The sequence below is a fragment of the Grammomys surdaster genome, unplaced genomic scaffold, assembly GCF_004785775.1.
Source record: "Grammomys surdaster isolate TR1022 unplaced genomic scaffold, NIH_TR_1.0 126066, whole genome shotgun sequence".
NCBI classification, from domain to species: Eukaryota; Metazoa; Chordata; class Mammalia; order Rodentia; family Muridae; genus Grammomys; species Grammomys surdaster.
In genome coordinates this window covers 1723673-1743056 of record NW_021620876.1, presented here as the reverse complement: position 1 = coordinate 1743056, position 19384 = coordinate 1723673, and the positions used below count along the sequence as shown (strand labels likewise).

Genomic DNA, 19384 nt, shown 5'->3' with positions numbered 1-19384 from the left:
TCTCTAGGAGGTTCTATCAGCAGCTGACTGAGACAGATGCATATATATATTAACTCTTTTATTTAATTGAATATTTCATTTACATTTCAGATGTTATCCCCTTACCCCATTTCCCCTTCTCCTGCCCAGGAATTCCCTATCTCATCCCCCCTCCTCCTGCTTCTATGAGGATGTACCCCCACCTACCTCCAAACTCCCACCTCCCCACCCTCGAATTCCCCCCCATATGGCTTCCAGCCTTCCTGGGACCAAAAATCTCCTCTCTCACCTATACCTGACAGGACCATCCTCCTTTGCATATACAGCTGGAGCCATGGGTCCCTCCCTAAGTGCTCCCAGACTGGTGGTTTAGACCCTGGGGGCTCTGGTTGGTTGGTATTGTTGCTCTCCTCATGGGATCACAAACACTTTCAACTCCTTCAGTCTTCACTCTAACTCCGCCATTTGGAATCCCATGATCAGTTCAATGGTTAGCTGCGAGCATCTGCCTCTGAATATGTCAGACTCTTGCAGACCTCTAAGGAGACAGCTATATCAGACTCCTGTCAGCATGCACTTCTTGACGTCCACATCAGTGTCTACCTTTGGTGACTGCACATGGGATGGATACCCAGGTGGAATGGTCTCCAGATGGGCCCTCTTTCAGTTTCTGTCCCTCATTTTGTCTCCATATTTGCTCCCTTGAATATTTTGTTACTCCTTCTAAGAAGGACCAAAGCACCCCCACTTGGTCATGCTACTAGAAATTAAACATGAAAGATTTAATTTTAGTTGGGGACTGGAGGATACTGATGATTCTTAAAATCAGACAAGATCCAAGTTTTCTATGATCAATATCTATTTGTTTTCGTTAACAGAATATTCAATGAGCATAATGTGTGACAATTCTCAGTGGAACATTATTCAAACATTTAACATCTGTGCTGGATAATTTTGTTTTAAATTGACACAAACTAGAATCATTTGAGATGAAGGAACCTCAACTAAGAAATAAGCCCTCATAAGACTGAGCTATAGGCAAGCCTGTAAGGCATTTTCTTAAATAGTGATTGGGATAGGAGGATTCAGCCCTGGGTTCTATAAAGAATCATGCTGAGAAAATTATGAGGAGCAAGCCAGTAAGAAGCATGCCTCTGTGGCCTCTGCATCAGTTCCTGCCTCCAGGTTCCTAGCCTGATTGACTTAATCCCCGTGACTATTTCCAATGATGAACTGTGATGTGGAACTTTAAGAAAAATAAGTTCTTCCTCCTCCAGATGTTTCTCATATGCTGTTTCACCACAGTAGTAAAACAATCTTAAGGCCATACATTATTGAAGCTTCCCTGCCCCCCCCCTTTTTAAAAATTATTTATTTATTTTTTTCTCAAATCGTAATTTATTCACACAGGGGTTATAAACACAGAAAGGCAGGATGTGGGGAAGGGGATGACACTGGAGTGTGTGTGTTCAGGGGGAATACAGATATCTTTCAGAACCGGGTATCGGCTGGGTGAAGGTTCAGGGGACAAGTCACTATGACTCTGCCTATGACTCACTTGTCCTTATCTAAGTTGGTATTGTCTGCCAAGGCTACCTATTTACAAGGTCTATGACTACTCAGGCTTGTAAATTTCCACAAAAGCTGCCTGTTTACAACAGCTTATAGCCATCTGTGTCAATGTTTTTCCATTGAGACCCAAGACTTGGTGTTAGTATACATGTATGACAAGCCTATTGCTAATTTTAGGCCTATGGGTGATTTTAGGCCTTCAGTGTGTAAGCAGGGCTGCCCCTGACATCTCCTCCCTTCTCTAAGTATAGAAGGGCTGTGGCAATTCTAATCTTGTGAAGGCAGGGATAGAGGCCTGACCTCCAGTACTTGAAGGGGACCTTGTAATCCTGTCCCCTTTTGATAGCCATTTAAATGTCAGATCAGTGTTCAAACTTTTCTATGTCTTAAGGATTCATAATGCATGACACTGGTGTGAGTGTGTGGGTATGTACACATATGCATGTGTACACATGTTCAAATTTCAATCTTGGCTGATTCTGTTGCATGATTGGATAAGGGCAGCTCCCTGTTTCTGTCCAAGTTATATATGTTTTGATTTCCCCCTATGGTTCAGAATGAAATGTTCATCATTCCTTAGCTTTCTGAACAAGTTGGAAATCTCTTTGTCTATTTTTACATATTTTTCTTCATGCTGTTGTTTTATACTTCCTCACACTTACTTTTCTTTTTAACCAGTTATTTGTATTCAAATTGGCATAACAAGCCCTTATTGAGACTTTTCTTTCCCATTCTTTATATGTGCTGGATATTTTACCAAAATTGGGGAAAACCTCAGCAGTGAAGTAAATTGTTAGTGTCCTGCTAAAGAGATTTGCACTGCAAAAGAAGTAGCTTGTTGATATTTTTGCCTTCCCTTGTTCCCTTCTCTCTCCCTCTTTGTTTGCCTCATCTACCCTCTCTCCTTCAGGAAAACGAATTTCAAATAAATGCACTTGATATTTGTGCGTGAAATTAGAATAAACATATACATAATTTCACATTTCCCACTTATAATTCTATACCACTGAACCTTCAAAATGTTGGGAATATTTTTGATGTAAACTGAAATGTGTTAATTGTAGAAGCATATCAGCCGTGGGAAAATGAAAGATTCTCAGCAGTCCTAGTACCCGAAGGACCTTGTGACTATTGACATTATTTTCCATTTTCTTTGATTTCTGCATATATACACAGAATGCGAAAGTGTTAATGCTGGCACCGTACTGTGAAAACTATTCTTCAACCAATCTTTTAAATTCTCTGTATCTTTAATTTTTTCTTGTCATTACATGTAGATATCAATTTAAATGTGGACACAATATCCAATTATTCATTTTTTAAGCTCCTTTATCAAAAAAACCAAGGCACCCAAAAGAACTCTTCCATTCACCCCCTGGTATAGCCCCTTGCAGTTCTCAGCTTTTTGTTGTGCATTGCACAATTTATAAAGTGCAGAAGAAATAAAAGGAAAATCGTGAATAAATCTTCATTCTTGTTCCTTTATGTATTCATAGCTCAGTATTTTATCTTAATTGTTGTCATTATTTGTATTGAGACACAAAGATAATTAATTATTGAGTAGCTGCTTATATAGATTATCCCTTCTGCTATAAATAGGACTCCTGTACACAGAAATTGGACACTATGCATTTATTCTCTGACTTGTAATGGGCTTAGAGACTTTTGTCTTGACAGACCTACAAAAAGCAACATTTGTTCATTAGTAACTGAACTTCACATTTTGGGTTTATTATATTTTTCAGGTTAACATTTATCAGAATGACTCTCTTGGATCTTCGGTATAGTGAGAAACTGCTCCCTGTCAGCTGCCAATCATGAGGCTAAACACCCTTTACACTATGGAGTACCATGTTGTCTCTGCTTTGGGATACAGATATGCAATAAATTACATAAAATACTTAAGGCTTTAGCATAAAATAGACTGACTCCTAGGTGGTTTTGTTCAGGTATAATATAATGTAACATCCAATCACAAGCTGATGTGCTCTTAGCACAGTTGTGATAGGCTAGGCTAAGGTATGCTTTTGGTAGGTGAGATGTATTCAATGCATTTTGCCTCATGATATTTTCAATTTACAGTGGATTTTATCCAATAGTAACATTTTGTAAGGAGAGGGGAACTAGTATAAAGGGTGTGAGATTTTACAGACAAAGTGTAACAAATTATAATTTAGCTTGTGTATCTGTGGGGAGACTAGCTAGAAAGAAATCTATAATGTCATTCCGGAACTTTGGATTCAAGTGTTTATAGTGGGATGGATATGTTAAGGTAATGTGGAGGACATGCACGGTAACAAACAGGAAGGGATGAATTCAGGAGCAAGATGGGATGAAGTGACAGGTGGGAAGAACACAGTACGACCATGGAGCAATACTTCAGGAGAACAATGTGAGTCGTTCTAGCTGACCTTGGACAGCAGTGTTTCAAGGCTAGCTCTGGGTCTCAGGAAGGTTGAGTCATTAAACTCTGTGTACCTTCATTAAGAAAAATGATTATGAAGTTATTTTATGATTGGGTAGGAAAATGAGCACTTATTTAATCTGCAAAACCACAACAAGTTACAAATTGTGAAATTCTAAAATATACAACAATCATGACAACATGCAGCATAATCACTTAATACATTCTTTAATTAATGGCCTGACAGACATCTATAATCATTTTTTCCAAAATTTTTGGCAATATATTCTTTGATTGCTTCTTCATATGATAAACAATTTTTGTGTATCATCTTCTAAAGAGAATATAATCATAATTAAAGTTTTCCTTTAGCAAGGTTGATCTGAGATAATTCCTTCATATTTATATTTTACGGGAATTTATTTTGTCACATGATTTATTAGAGATGACATCATGTTATATCAAATTTGAGATGACCTTCTTGAGTTATCTTTCAAGTGTAAATAAAGACTTTTAGTACTTCTTTGTGCCAAGACTGAAGTTAATCACGTCTTGAGATTATGATCTTTGTGAAGGTCCCTACCATTCATGTCATCTGTGTTCTTCCATAGAATATTGCTGCTGACTTCAGTAATGTAAGTGTTCATGCTAAATTGCTAAAAAAAATTGAAATAATTTGCATCAGTTTACAGTCATAACTTAGACTCATTGGAACAATATTAAAGTATATTTATTATTCCTGCATGAATTTTTCCCGGTTGACTTAGTGTGGTCTTTGGTATAATCCAAAAAATTCAGTTGTCATTATTAATTTCTCTGAAATAGAATATTATATCTTTTCACTGAATTTGGAAATGATAGCACATACAAAGATACAAAGAATTATATTGAACAATTCAGAAATTCGACATATTTATACTTTTTACATGATCTTAGGTAATTCCTTTTGCAATTTTCTCACGTTCCTCATCACAACTGAGGCAAGCAGTTTATTCATTATGATTCCCTAGACAAGGTAGAAATCAAAGATAGAGGAAGGACAAACTCTCCTCCTTCTTAGAGCTTACAGTTTCACTTCCTCATGTCCATGACATCAGATATCAGAACTCTAGGACTTACACCTGAACGTTTCTTTTCCTCCCTATCGGAAAGAACTCAGATTGAGAGAGCATACTTGACTTTCCTGGTTCCCTATGAGACTCAGACTGTTTATACATATATTTATCCTGCTGGTTTTGGTTCTTTGGAGAACACTGATAAGTATATGTATGCTGACTAGTACACACTGGCTAATATATTTTTCTTTGTTAAAAAAGTCTTCCTGACATATTAATTATGACTAGGTATGATCAAAATGTCATTTAGAAGGGATTTCCAGCTTAATAACTCTTTTAATAAACAATATTTCTTTGAATGAGTGTGTATTATATCTTGTTGGTGATATCTATACATATTGCATAGATAGATTAATTATATGAGTTTTTAACTGAATGAAAATTTATTATATATCTTTTAGTTTACACATAGTTAATACTTACAGTTTTGTTACATGCTGCTTTAAATTTTATTTATTTAAATTTTGTCAGCACTTTATGCAAACAAAAATGAAAATTTGAATTTATTTTATATAAATTTTTATGTTACTTTTTAGTATGGCAGTATCTTTCACATTTCTTATAATTTTTTCAACAGGAATAAATTTTCACATGGCACTGATGCAATTTTCCTTCATTCCTTTTATAATAATGCTAAAATCAAGCTAAGAGTATTTTTATCTGGTTCTTTATTTTAGAAAACAGTAGTCAGCACTTCATCATTAAATACGTTTGTCATGAGATTTTTTCTCTATGCCATTTATCAAGTAGAAGAAATTTCCTTCTGTTTTTAGATGAGGAGCTATTATTGACACTATATTAACACATTGACTTCACAAAACAGTGAGCTTATAGTGATATTTTCATCGATGTGAATACTGACTTTGGTGGGAAGACTTCTCCATTCTCATACCTTTTCTCATTTCCCCTCCTCTTTCCCTTGAATCTCTTCCTCTTCCCTGATAGACTACAGTGTAATTCCATGTCTTTAAAATTAGTCTGGAATGTATCTATAAGAGAAAATAGGTAAAGGTTTTCTCCCTAATTCTGGCTTATTTCAGATATCATAATGAGTGCCATTTCCATCCATCTTCCTGCAAATGAGAGTTTTGTTTTGCTATTAAGATTGTATCTTCTACTGCTCCTAGAAGCATGGCAGATATGGCCCCTGTCTACACTCAGTGTTCTGACCTATGAACTTCTGAATGGCTAGTAGAAAAAAAAAGCAAGCCTGTGATGAACATTAGCCAGTACCAGGGAGCTCAGACAGGGAGCTAGTCTTAGATGATAACCAGGCTGGTGAGGAACGGCCTCGATGGCTGCAAGGACTGGGAGCAAGCCTGAGACTAGAAGAACCCCACCTGGAAGTGAAGGCCCCAGGAGGGCATAAGCCCAAGATAGATGAACCTCACCCAGGGCTACTCTGGTGGGCTAGGCAAGAAGTAAACTCGAGAAGGCCATCAGACTAGCATGGGGCTTGGATAGGATGCTAGCCTGAGATGACCACCAATCAGGCGCTGTGCAGATATGTGGGGATAGACCATGCCAGATTTGACCCTTGCCAATGCCATAATGTGTGAGCTAAGCATAGCACTCCTGAGACCACTCCTTAGATGATCCCAGATACTCAGAGACCCCAGGCTTCACTAAGAGGAGCAATTATGTGGTGAAGAAATGGAACAGAAGAGAAATAGAAGGATAAGGTCACAATGAAGAGAGACAGAACTGGAAACTACAGGTTACTGAAGAATGCTGCCTGATGTGAGTAGATGGTGATGCCACCTAGGACCAGAGTGGGGTCCTGGCTTGTGCTGACACTGGGGGCTAAATCTTGGTGCATGTCCCTGTAGCAGCACCCAGGGAGATGTTCCTTGTCTGGGGTGTAGACGAGCGATATGTTGATGCCTGAGAGCTGTGCAGAATTTGCTCCATATCTCACCTGGGCACCACGAGAGAGTTGTCCTGGGGGCATAAGGGCAGGAGAGATGACCCTTGCCCTCATCAGTTGTAGCATAATAAAGTTGACTGGAAGGTATGAGAGAGCAGGCCCTGACACGTTTTGCTGTGCAGTGACATGGGCAAGGGAGAGATTGACCTCTCTGCTGCCTAATTGACCCTTGTCACCTACATCAGGCAGGGGAGATGTCCCAGAAGTCATCCAAATAGGAGAGAAGTCCCTGCACCTCACTTTGGAAGCGCAGTAGAGTTGGCTCTGGGTATGGGTGTAAGTGTGGGAGATCCTGTCCTGTCTCTTGTCTGCTATGCTGTGGTGCCTATGAAGAAGAGCTTCCCTCACCTCTCTTTGGCTCTCACCATTGGAAGCAGATGGTAGAGTTGGCCCATATGGGGTCACAAAAGCAGGAGAGTTGTCCCTTCTCCTTAGTTCCTGCAGCACTCAGGAGAGGATGCTCTCACCTTACCTGGGCAGCAGAGTAGACCTGACCCTGATGGCCTGGGCACAGGTGAATGGGCTCAGAGTGCATGAGCTTGGGAGAGCTGGCCCTGCCACTTGTTTGCTGTGTAGTGACATCACTGAGAGAGAGCTGCACCCTCTACCCCTTGCCACCAATGGCAGGCAGGAGAGTTGGCCTCAAGGTCATCAGTACAGGGGAGCTGTTTCTGTCCCTAACCTGAGCAGCACAGTAGAGCTGACCCTGATGTCGGGGTGGGAGAGGGACAGGAGAACATATCCCAAGGATGTGAATGGGGGAAAGCCAACCCTGCTTCTTGTCTGCTGGGCAATGGTGTGGACCAAGGAGAGACAATCTCCTCTCCTCATTTGTCCCTCACCATCTATGGCAGGCAGGAGAGTTGGCTCCAGGATCATGAGAATGGGAAAACTGGTCATGTCCTTCACTGACTGCAATACTTGGGAGAGTGGGTCCTATACCTCACCTGTCCAGCAGGGTAGAACTGACCCTGGTAGCAGGAGTTACTGGTGAGCCCTGAGGGAATGAGAGTAGAAGAGTCAACAGACTGACTAGCTCAGATACTTCTCAAACCCAGATCCAGGGCTTTGAATTGGCCCATCCCAGTATAAGCCCCATCAATGAACTATTGGAGTGCATGAAGAGGCTGGTTCTACAGATCCAGAAGTACAGAATCTCCATAAAACAAGGCAACAACAGATTATCCTATCAGAGAAGAGTCTCAGTGAGTTTCTAGTATCAGTAGAGTAACATAAGCCATAAATCTTGTGCAAAACCAAACCAGTCACTGCAATTGGCCATTTGTAAGTAAAGAAGTGTGGACAAAGTATGGATTTTTGGACACACTGTGACAAAGTGTAGCTTCCAAAGTATAATTATTTTTTCTCTTTTGAGGACGAATTTGCAGGCATTGAGGGAAGTTATGAGGGGAGGAGGAGATGAGTGGGATTGGGTGCATGATGTGAAATTCACAAAGAATTAATACAAAGTTTTAAAAAGAAGAAAAAAGATCATGTCTCTTTGAAATATAGGGTTACTCTTTGCTTAATCATTTTTTTCTGACAAATATTATAGCAACTATAGAAAATGAAGACATAATTTAAACAATATAAGATTTGAACTAAAACAGATATCTTGTGAACCAAATGTGGACTCACAAATGGACTCTATACTCAATACTATATACTTATGTCAATTCCTGAGACTGAGTACACTGAGGTGGTCATTATTTATGTTCAAGATACTTTGTTTTCTGAATACTTTTACATGATTAGTGGAAGAGAGATGGGTAGAAGAGGTCAGATTTTGCTATAATCAATATAAAATTCTGAACTTGCCACAAAGTGTACTTTGGAGTTTTCATTGAGAATTTTCCATGATGCAAAAAGAAATCTAGGATTTTATAATTCTGCATAAAGTTTTTATAACTAACAACTGAAAGGGTTAGTTGTTCAACGATGATGTATTGTAGGATTTTAACTCCATTATTACATTCAATTGAATCTTATCCTTGCCTTACTTGACCTTAGCTCTGTGTACTATTTCTGGGAGTGGTTCTTTTGGGATTCTATCAACCTCTTTTCCTAGGAGAATTTTACAAAAAACTTTGAGTGAAATTAATGGCATCCTCAGCAAATGGAGCTTATCTTAAGACTGCACTTGATACTCATGGTCCATGGTTTGTTTATTCTTCATTCTGGGATTCCTTCACTTATATTATCACTTCTGGGATAGAACACGACAACCACTATTTCACAAGATTTCCTAGTTCCTTCTCATTGTGTATTTCTCGAGTTCCTGCTTTTGCACATTCTTATATATTACTTAATGATGTCAAAAAATAAAGAGTGAATGTTTCCATTGACAACTTAGCTATTGTATATATGCTTAAATTCTACCAAAGTGTAAGTATACTGTAATACACAGAAATGATTATATTGTTACTTAGTAATTTTTTATAGTGTGTACATATACCAATTATAACTCTCTGTTGTTCTCTAAGAGTTTGGCATTCTCTGTACTTCTCTCTCCTGCAACCACTGACACATTACATACTGCAGTTCTTTTTCACACCATTTTAGGCTTTATCTAAAATTCAAACCACCAATCCTCCTGGCCTCTCTTCTTTAAACAAGTCTAAAGCTATTGATACACTTTTAAGTTTTCATTTCAACAAAATCTACTACTGTATATCAATTATTTTTTTAAAAAAAGATCTTACTTTTATTTTATCTCTCTTTTATTTCATTTATTTATCTATTTAGTTTTATCCTTCTATCATATATTACATCCTGACCATGTCTCTAAGTGGTCATTACTTCTTCTACTTCTCTAAGTTCCCACTCCCAAGCTTCCCTCTCCCCTGATCCACTCTTCCTCCATTTCACTTCAAAATAGAGCAAGTCTCCTTGAGATGTCAAGCAAATGGGGTATTACAAGTATGCAGAGACCCACAGCCAAACTTGAGTTGGCTCATAGGGGATAATTGAGATTGAACCAACAATCAGGAATCTAATGTGGCTCTGACCTAGTACTTCTGCATATATGTTTTGGTTATTAGCTTGGTATTTTTATCACACTCCTAACTGTGGGAGTTGGTGGTGTTTCTGACTCTTTTGCCTGCTTTGAGAGCCCTTTTCCTCCAACTGGGTTGTCTTGTTTAGCCTTGATATTAGGGAATGTATATACAAATTTTAAATCCATTCAGCCAAATAAATCATGGACAAGGTAGCTTATGATTGACAAAATTATATTTCTCTTAGTTCTGAAGCCTAAAATGTTCAAATGGTAGATGTGTATTTTAGGGAATATTTCTTGATTTTTATGTAGCAAATTTGTACCAAGTCTTTACATGACAAATGAAAAGACAGCTTTCTGAAGTCTAGTTTATCACTTCCTCAAAGCCGCTATGATTAAGTTTCATTGTATAGATTTCAGATGGACACAAACGTTCAGATCACAGCAATATCCTATCTATTGGAGATAGCATTCCTCAAGTGTTATGGACATCGAGTATGTATCATACCCTGAAAAGGGTACCTATCTTTGCATCCATTTTGAAGCTTGCAGTTCAATTGTGTTTCCAAATTCTGTTTTCAATCTTTATCAAGCAATCACCTTTACACAATATATGGTAAGATAAGTAGGCAGGGATCACATAGCTATGTCATACCTCCTTTTAGGGTGGAAATTACGCATGATTTTACTTTTAAATCTCTATCTCTAAGAATTTGATAATCTCTACATTAATGAATGTATGTATGGAGAAGGCAAATGAATCGTGCTAGCAGAATACATATTATTCCTAGTTAAAAATAAATCTGTCACCTCTTGTTTGTCAGCCTTTTGTTATTGCATCAAAAGAACTAAGACAATAAGTAGAAGAGATAAAAATGATACTTCAGGCTATTACTTTGTACAGACAAATCCATAAGGAGGGAGATGCCTGGTTTATTCTGTTTAGGCTTCATTGTGTTTAGGCTTCTAGTGAAGAGCCAGAACAGCATGGATAGATATGTTGCTGGCAAATTAGAGAAAAGAAAATATCAGAGGACATAGCAACAAACTCCAGCTCTCAAAGTTTCACCACCTACATATAATATGGCATCAAGACTAAACCTTTAACATATGAGCTTGGGTTTGAAGTTGCAGATGAGTAGTAGTCCTCTAAAGCCCAAATTATCAAAGGAAGCCAGCATATTGCTCATGGAAGTATGGTCATCTTCAGGTAGTGTACTGTGTTGACTCAGCATTGATATTAGGGGCTAAGATCAAGCTATTATGCAGCAACAATCTCTAGGGCAGACTTGATGCGTGTGAGCATAAGATATTGTTTGCAGCTTTCTTATCTATGACAATCTAGCTGCTGGGCTAGGAGTACATTTTTGTTGAAAGACGCATGTTGGTTAACACTGACATGAAATAAAGCCTAGTACTTCATACAGAGTTATAATAATAAAATGGTTATCTAGTTGATAGAATAGATAGATTTTCCCCCCATAAAATCTGTTCTACTTATAGTAGATTCTAAGTGAACAAACATGTACAAATTCTTAGATACTGGGCTTACATATGAAGAATATCAAATGAGTATATAGTACCAATATTCCTAATAAAATAGTTTCCATTTTTGCCCAATTTTTACCTGCTGGAATCAGAGGGAGTATGTTTAAGTTAATATTTTTCTATGCTTGAAAGTAAGACCAAATGTGCTTAATTCACAGTGTGACTTTTGTTATCCATTTCCTATCTTATCAGAAAGAATCACTACATAAAAGGAAATAAAATGGTATGAGACTTCAAACTTTCTTTTATTCTTTTGGATTTTAAGGATAGTGTCAAACTGATCTTTATTCCAACTAAGTGGTATTAGCGATAGGATGGAGATCCTGTAGGCGTGTCAACTGGGGAACACTTATTACTACATGTAGCTAGCATAAACACTATAAATCCATCCTAAAGCAACTTTTTATTAAAGAGATGCTAGATATGCATCTATGTGTGCACATTTTCTATGAGCTAAAAGCTGAAAGTTTCATTTATCTATATGTGAAGAAATAGCAACTGCAACTGATTTTATGTAACACCTTGCTGCTGAACTCACATACCAAAGATAGAGTCACTTCATGAACATACTCAGAGAGTAGACAGAGGAGACCCATTTGCATAAGTACTGTTTGAACAGAAGAAATGTTCCTTTAGTCAAATGGTAAGTGACCACTTCACTCTCAATCAAGCTCTGGTCTGTAGGAAACCTGTTTTTATTCCTGTGTGAGCAAGCCAGTGGTGGCTCTTCTCAGGCTGAGCCTCAGGTATGATATACTGTGCTAAATCTGGTCCCCCTTTACAATGTTATTATCTCCCCTACTGCTTTAATTTATGTATTTAATTTTAGTTTCCAGGGTGCAATATGGATAATTACTGGAGAACTGCAGAACCTTGCAAGAGAATTTTTTGCTTTTTTAATTTATGCCATATCAAGTATAATAATGCACCTTTAATTTCTTCAAAAAGACGATTATATGCTAATAGAATATCTGAATAAAAATTAGTACCTTGCACTGGATTATGTTTTTTGACTACTAATTTGTATTAATACAAGTCAGTGAGGAATTTTTATTGAACCTGTAAGCCACAGGCTGGCAAGTCTGAGTATACCTTACTGGGGCCATACCATTCTTTAACACAGTAGGGAGAAAAGAATATCAGACAGTACCATAGTTCCAGGAATCCTATTAGACAAAATAGCAAAAATTATCATCTAGATATAATATGGGAAATAGACAATATAAAAATATAGACCTCGCTGAAAGGAACAAACTGATTTGAAGAAATAGTGTCATAAAATTTTTATAATAATTTTTTATGCCTGCTGACCAAATAAGGGTGTATGTTTGAACATTTATAGCAAGAACATCTTTTTTGTTGTTGTTGTTGTTATTCGGCTTTTTGTTTTGTTTTGTCAATTGTGTAGTTTTAAAGCCCAAGTTAGATTAATGATAGACTAATCTGATGGCCATGCTGAGTTTAAGGATACTACAAACAGCAAAGACAAAATACCTTGATATTACTGCTTCTATTTAAATTCTTTTATTCTACATGATATATTCAATGGCTACCTGTTGCAAATTTTTAGCAAAAATATCCACTCAAGAATTTATAAGCTAGAATGTGACTTTTAGTGGCAGAGCATGTAATTAACATACTTGAGTGAAAGACGGTATCAGTCACTAGTCATTGCCCCACACAGCAACACTGTACACTATTTTAATTAGATTTCATTCTGCATTAATAAGATGATTTGAGTTGTACTTATATGGCTATGTTTGCCTTTTCTTACATGGCATGGATATCACAGAATAGAAAGTAATGTTTATTGTACTTTCCTTTCCTGTTTGTGTTTTTCATTTGGAAACAGTGAATAATATTTTTCCATGTTGAGTTTACCATGGGCTATGTGTTGTCTATGGGTGGAATCACATCATGGTGGTGGAACTTAACTATAATCTTCAAGTTTTATATGTATGCATTATCACATATTTAAATTACTTAGAGTTGAATGATTTATTATTTATACTATCAACTAATACAACAAACACTGTGATGTCCAAAGAGCAATAAAATACATGAATGAATGAATGCTATTAGTACCATTCATCAGAATTGTAGAGTTTGCTAGACATAGATATTTGGGTTGTAGAATTAAAGATACTATGGTTCAATGTTATGAAATGTTTCATAAAAATCAAATCTGTGTGGATCCATCTTTAAAGCATATGATTAAGACCATTGCTCTGTTCTGAAACATTTGGAATGTTATTTTAGTCAGCAGAGCTGGTCTCCCATCCAGTGAGTTCAGTACCCTTTTCCTTAAAATTGGCCTATGTGCCCAAGGACATACTAATAATTTACATTATAATCTTAATTTGAAACATACTCTAAAGAAACTTTCTCTATTGTTCAGTTTCATTTGGACTGCAATAAAAACTCTATATGCTAGAACCTTCAGGAAATTCTGGGCTGTCAGTCCAATCCTTGTCAGTTAAGCTCACAAGAGTCATCAATTGCTCTAGAATTTTCAACAAATCGTGCTGATCCAACAAGCAGTCAACATGCAGAAGAACGCAAATTGATCCATTCTTATCTCCCTGTTCAAAGCTCAAGTACAAGTGGATCAAGAACCTCCACATAAAACCAGAAACAATGAATCTAATAGAAGATAAAGTGGGGAAAAGCCTCAAACACATGGACACTGGGTAAATTTTCCTGAACAGAATACTAATGGCTTATGCTCTAAGTTCAAGAATTGACGAATGGGACCTCACAAAATTACAAAGATTCTGTAAAGCAAAGGACATTGTCAATAGAATAAAAGAGCAGCCAACAGATTGGGAAAGGATCTTTACCAGTCCTATATCCAATAGATGACTAATATCCAATATATACAAAGAACTTAAGATGTTAGACTTCAGAGAACCAAAAAACCTTATTAAAAAATGGGAACAAAGCTAATCAGAGAATTCTCAACTGAGGAAACTCGAATGGTTAAGTGTCACCTAAAGAAGTGTTCAACATTCTTAATCATCAGGGAAATGCAAATCAAAACAACCCTGAGATTCCACCTTATACCAGTCAGAATGGCTAAGCTGAAAAGCTCAGGTGACAGCAAATGCTGATGAGGTTGTAGAAAAAGAGGAGCACTCCACCATTGTTGGTGGGATTGCAAACTGGTACAACCACTCTGGAAATCAGGCTGGTGGTTCCTCAGAAAATTGGACATAGTACTACCTGAGGACTCAGCTATAACACTCCAGGGAATGTACCCAGAAAATTCTCCAATATGTAATAAAGACACATGTTCCGCTATGTTCATAGCAGCCTTATTTATAATAGCCAGAAGCTGGAAACAATCCAGATGTACTTCAACAGAGGAATGGATTCAGAAAATGTGGTACCTTTTCACAACAGAATACTACTCAGCTATTAAAAACAATGACTTCATGAAATTTGCAGATAAATAGATGGAACTTTAAAATATCATCCATAGTGAGGTAACCAAGTCACAAAAGAACCCACATGGTATGTACTCACTGATAAGTGGATATTAGCCTCAAAACTCAGAATACCCAAGATACAATTCACAGACCCTATGAAGCTCAAGAAGAAGGAAGACCAAAGTGTGGATGCTTCAGTGCTTCTTAGAAGGGGGAACAAAATACTCACAGGAGGAAATATGGGACAAATTGTGGAGCAGAGACTGAAAGATAGGCCATCTAGAGACTGTTCCTGCTGGGAATCCACAGTTGCCAAACCAGGATGCTACTGCAGATTCGGGAAAGTGAATGCTGAAGGGAGACTAATATGGTTGTCATCTGAGAGGCTCTATCAGAGCCTGACAAATGAAGAGGTCAACCATTAGACTGAGCACTAGGTTCAGGATCAAGAAGTTGGAGAAAGGACTGAAGAAAATGAGAGGGTTTGCAGCGCCATCGGTGGAACAACAGTGCCAACTGGCCAGACCTCGGGATCTCCTGGGAACTGGACCACCAACCAAAGAGTACACATGGAGGAACCCATGGCTCAGGCCATGTATGTGGCAGAGTATCGCCTTGTTGGACATTACTGGGAGGAGTGGCCCTTGGTCCTGTGTGGGTTCTATTCCCCAGTATAGGAGAATGCCAGGGTGAGAAGGCGGGAGTGGGTCAGTGGGGGAGCATCTTCATACAAGCAGGGGGAGGAGGGATGGGATGGGGGTTTCTTGAGGGAAGACTTGGAAAGGGGATGACATATGAAATGTAAATAAAGAAAATATCCAATGAAAAACATGAATGATTCTCAATTATGTCCTTTGAGAGTTAATTGTTTCTTTCTTTGTGTTCTTCCAATTTTCTGTTCATGTGATTGTTGTAGAAAAGAGGATTAATTTCTAATGATTTGTTTGTATCATGTATATTCATCTCTTAGACTTGGAACTATGGTGAGCAAATACCTTCATCATTTACAGATTTTATACTAACAGCCACCTGGTGTTAGCTTCTGGACTAGACATGTTTCATTGTATTATTTCACATCTAGTGTTTTGTAAATGAATATATTATTTAAAAGAATTAGGGTATTTGAATGTCTCATGCTTGTAGTATTTTTGTACTAGACAATTATTGAAATAAAATTTTCATTGAGATAGCTCATTGTACATACAAGAAATTTTGCATGCCATATGTTAACTGGTCACTTTCAATGAAGTTCTGAATAATTAGGATATGAAAATATAACTTTTTCTTTGGAATCATAATTCTCTTAGGAGTTGTGGCTGTATATGGAAGTTTATGCCAACATTAGAGAGAAAAAGTGATGGTTAAAAAAGAATCATAGCCTCAAGAAAAGGCCAGGAAATATTATGACCACAATGAAGCAAAGTTTCTTTATACTATAGAAGAATTTTTAAAAGAATTTTATCTTTTATGTTCCTGACAATAGTTATCTTAGTGAGCTTGTGCTGCTTAAAAAAAAAATGAGTAAATAAGTTAATAAAAAAGAAAGGAGTTGGTTTTAGTTTTCCTTAGCTTGAAATAATATATTTAAACAAGCAAACAGACAGACAGAACAGTAAATAAATGAACAAATAAATAGAAGAATTACAATCTTGCTGGAAGAAAAATAGCATACACTGGATTTGTAAGTGTTCAAAAGGCTAATCTCATTGTTTAAAAGGAGTAAGAATGGATGTGAAAACGTCTTATTTCACATAGATGAACTTTATCTATTTAGCATGAGGTTTATAAAATAGTGAAATATATTTTCAATTTGTCCATTTGCAGTTGAAATACCTTACCTGTAAAAATTGGGTAAAATTGCCAACTTAGCAAGTAAATATTACTTGGCAGAACATTTTGCTCAATTGGGTTTTTGTTTGCTTGCTTGTTTTATTTTTACAGAGGACATTTGAGAATGAAAAACATGTTACACTGGAAAATGAGTTTTGGTTAGATATTCAGTCATAGCATGCAGGGAATGTGGCATTAGGATGTATCTTCAGGGAATACAGTGAACGGAACAATATGCATGGTTTCCAATAATGCTGGCACTTACCTTTCTGTACAATCCTAATGCATGGCCTCTTATAAGGAATAATCATTCAAAGCTGTAATTTCCAAAGGCACTGAAGTTTGAAAATGCAATTTATTTAACAAATAAATGTTTACTATTCTGTTTTAGAAGTTACAGTGCTTATTTACAATAAGGTTGTATAGATATGCCTTCCCACCATGAATCTCAGTCTCCTGGTATAGCAGCTACCATCTCTGATCTTCTCTGATCCTAGGATGTACATGGCAAGATCCATTCATGAACTTCCCTTGGGAGTTATTCCAACTGTGTAGGAGTTCAAAGAACTTAAAAAAAATGTTTTGCCCCTATTATTTAGTTCTAGGGCACTGATCCCTTTTCTAACTTACTCAGAGATTGTGAATAACTCCTTTACTCCATTTGTATTGTTCAGTTGGAGTTATAGATGTGATTTTGTATGTAGTAGTCCTAGCTTTCCTGCGGCTTCCTACAGAGATCTATTGCCCACTCAGTCTTCCCTTACACTTTGTCACTCAACCTTCCTGCTCACTTTCCCCTTTTCTCTTTTTCCCCTTTTCATTAAACCATGGGAACTTGCTCTAGACCACACTGTTTCTTTTGATAGTCGAGATAGGACTAGGTGGCCCCTGACATTCATCAGTCACAAAGCTCTCTTATCTAGTTCTTACATTATGACTGTGAGCTGTGTAGTTTTCTTTCTCTGATGCTAGTGATATTCGGGAGATAGTTAAAGTGCCCAAAATTATATCCCAAAGCTACTCTGAGTATGGCTTTTCATAGATTAAGCCTCATTGATTTCTGTATTTGTATGTCAGGTATCATCAGGGCCAGGCAGGATACCTCATCAAATACATGAAAAGAGTCTTCAATCAAGGATAAATCCATGTATCCCAGCAGTGTCTCTTTTACATAGTCTTACATTCTGAATTCAAAGAAAATATTTATGAAATAGTTTGTAAATAGTTAAATCATGTCCAGTGTTGTCTGAAATGCTGTTAATGATTTGAAATTATTAACAGAAATGTTGTTTTTCACAATTACTTCCAGGAGTAGAAATTTATTTGGGATAACTGGCTCATACCTGTCCCTCTTGTGAATCATGATGCCAGCATTTGCCTTATTTTGAGGATAATGGACTCAAAGGATGAAGGCCCATTTAACTGTTATCACAGCTTGATGTCAGCACTCAATTGATAGATATAAATGAATTACATGTTTTTGTTTTTTCTGTCAGCTTCATAAAACTAAAAATAGAGCAGAGTACATTTCACAATGGCGTTGTACGATTTTAATAAGCATTTAATATGAACGCTTCCAAACAGATGTGTTTTCTGTATATATTATGTGGTTGTACAGACAATACTATTTTAGTTGGCCTGTACTTATCAGTTCTTTTGATGTATTGAAGATATGAAAACATGTTACTATTAATATATTTGATCAAGTGAATAGAATACTTGAAGTTCTTTAAAATATATGTTACTTGAAATATGGTGACTGTAACCACCACATACTTTAATGGAAGCATTTATCTTAGGTCTAATTTGCAATAAAGGCAAAAAAACTTGAGTGAGAAGAGTGGGAAAATAATTGTGTTGCTCATCTTTGGAAGTTACCACATTGTTTAATGACATTAACACAGTAAACATTTCTAGTTCAAAAGTTAGTAATATAACAATGGTAGGAAGGTCCAGCAATATGTAACATAAGAGGTGAATGGAGCTTTGATCCTTGGTTTAATGCATCTCTTCTGCTTTCTCATTCACCAAACTCAGAAAGGAAGAACATCGTACTAGAGATACACATGAATAAATGAAGTGATTATTAAAATTTAAAACATCTCGTTCATTCTCAAAATTCACCCAAGAATACAGAGGTGTCACCCAACATTTCAGAGCTTACCATCTACCCAGCAATAGCTATGAATGAGTCTCAACTCATTTGTGTATTTTACTGTTATTTGTTAATACCAAATATTTTAATACTTTATATTGGACAGAGTGGAAAAAAATGACAATGTCAGTTATATCTATATGATTTTAGGGGTGATCATTTGATATTGAATTCCAATTGAGGAGCTTGGGATCTTCTTTGGGGAAGATACTCCTGCTCTCAGCAGCTCTTACTGGCCTGTAGTTCTTATAGAGGTTAATTCTTTTAAAAAATTTTAGGACTATGGGGTGGTATGTATGTGTGTGTGTGTGTGTGTGTGTGTAGCAACAATTAAAAAAAGAGATGAGAAACTTAAGAGAGAGGAGTTAAATGGGGAAATGAAATGGGAGAAATGATATAATTACATTTATTTAAAATAGACGAAATCT

The 19384-nt window shown here is 36.9% G+C and overlaps 1 pseudogene; it reads left to right on the top strand.

Moving 5' to 3' along the window:
• The first annotated feature begins 6186 nt into the window (after positions 1–6186).
• Positions 6187–6274, top strand: LOC114610984 (annotated as a pseudogene).
• Positions 6275–19384: the final 13110 nt, after the last annotated feature.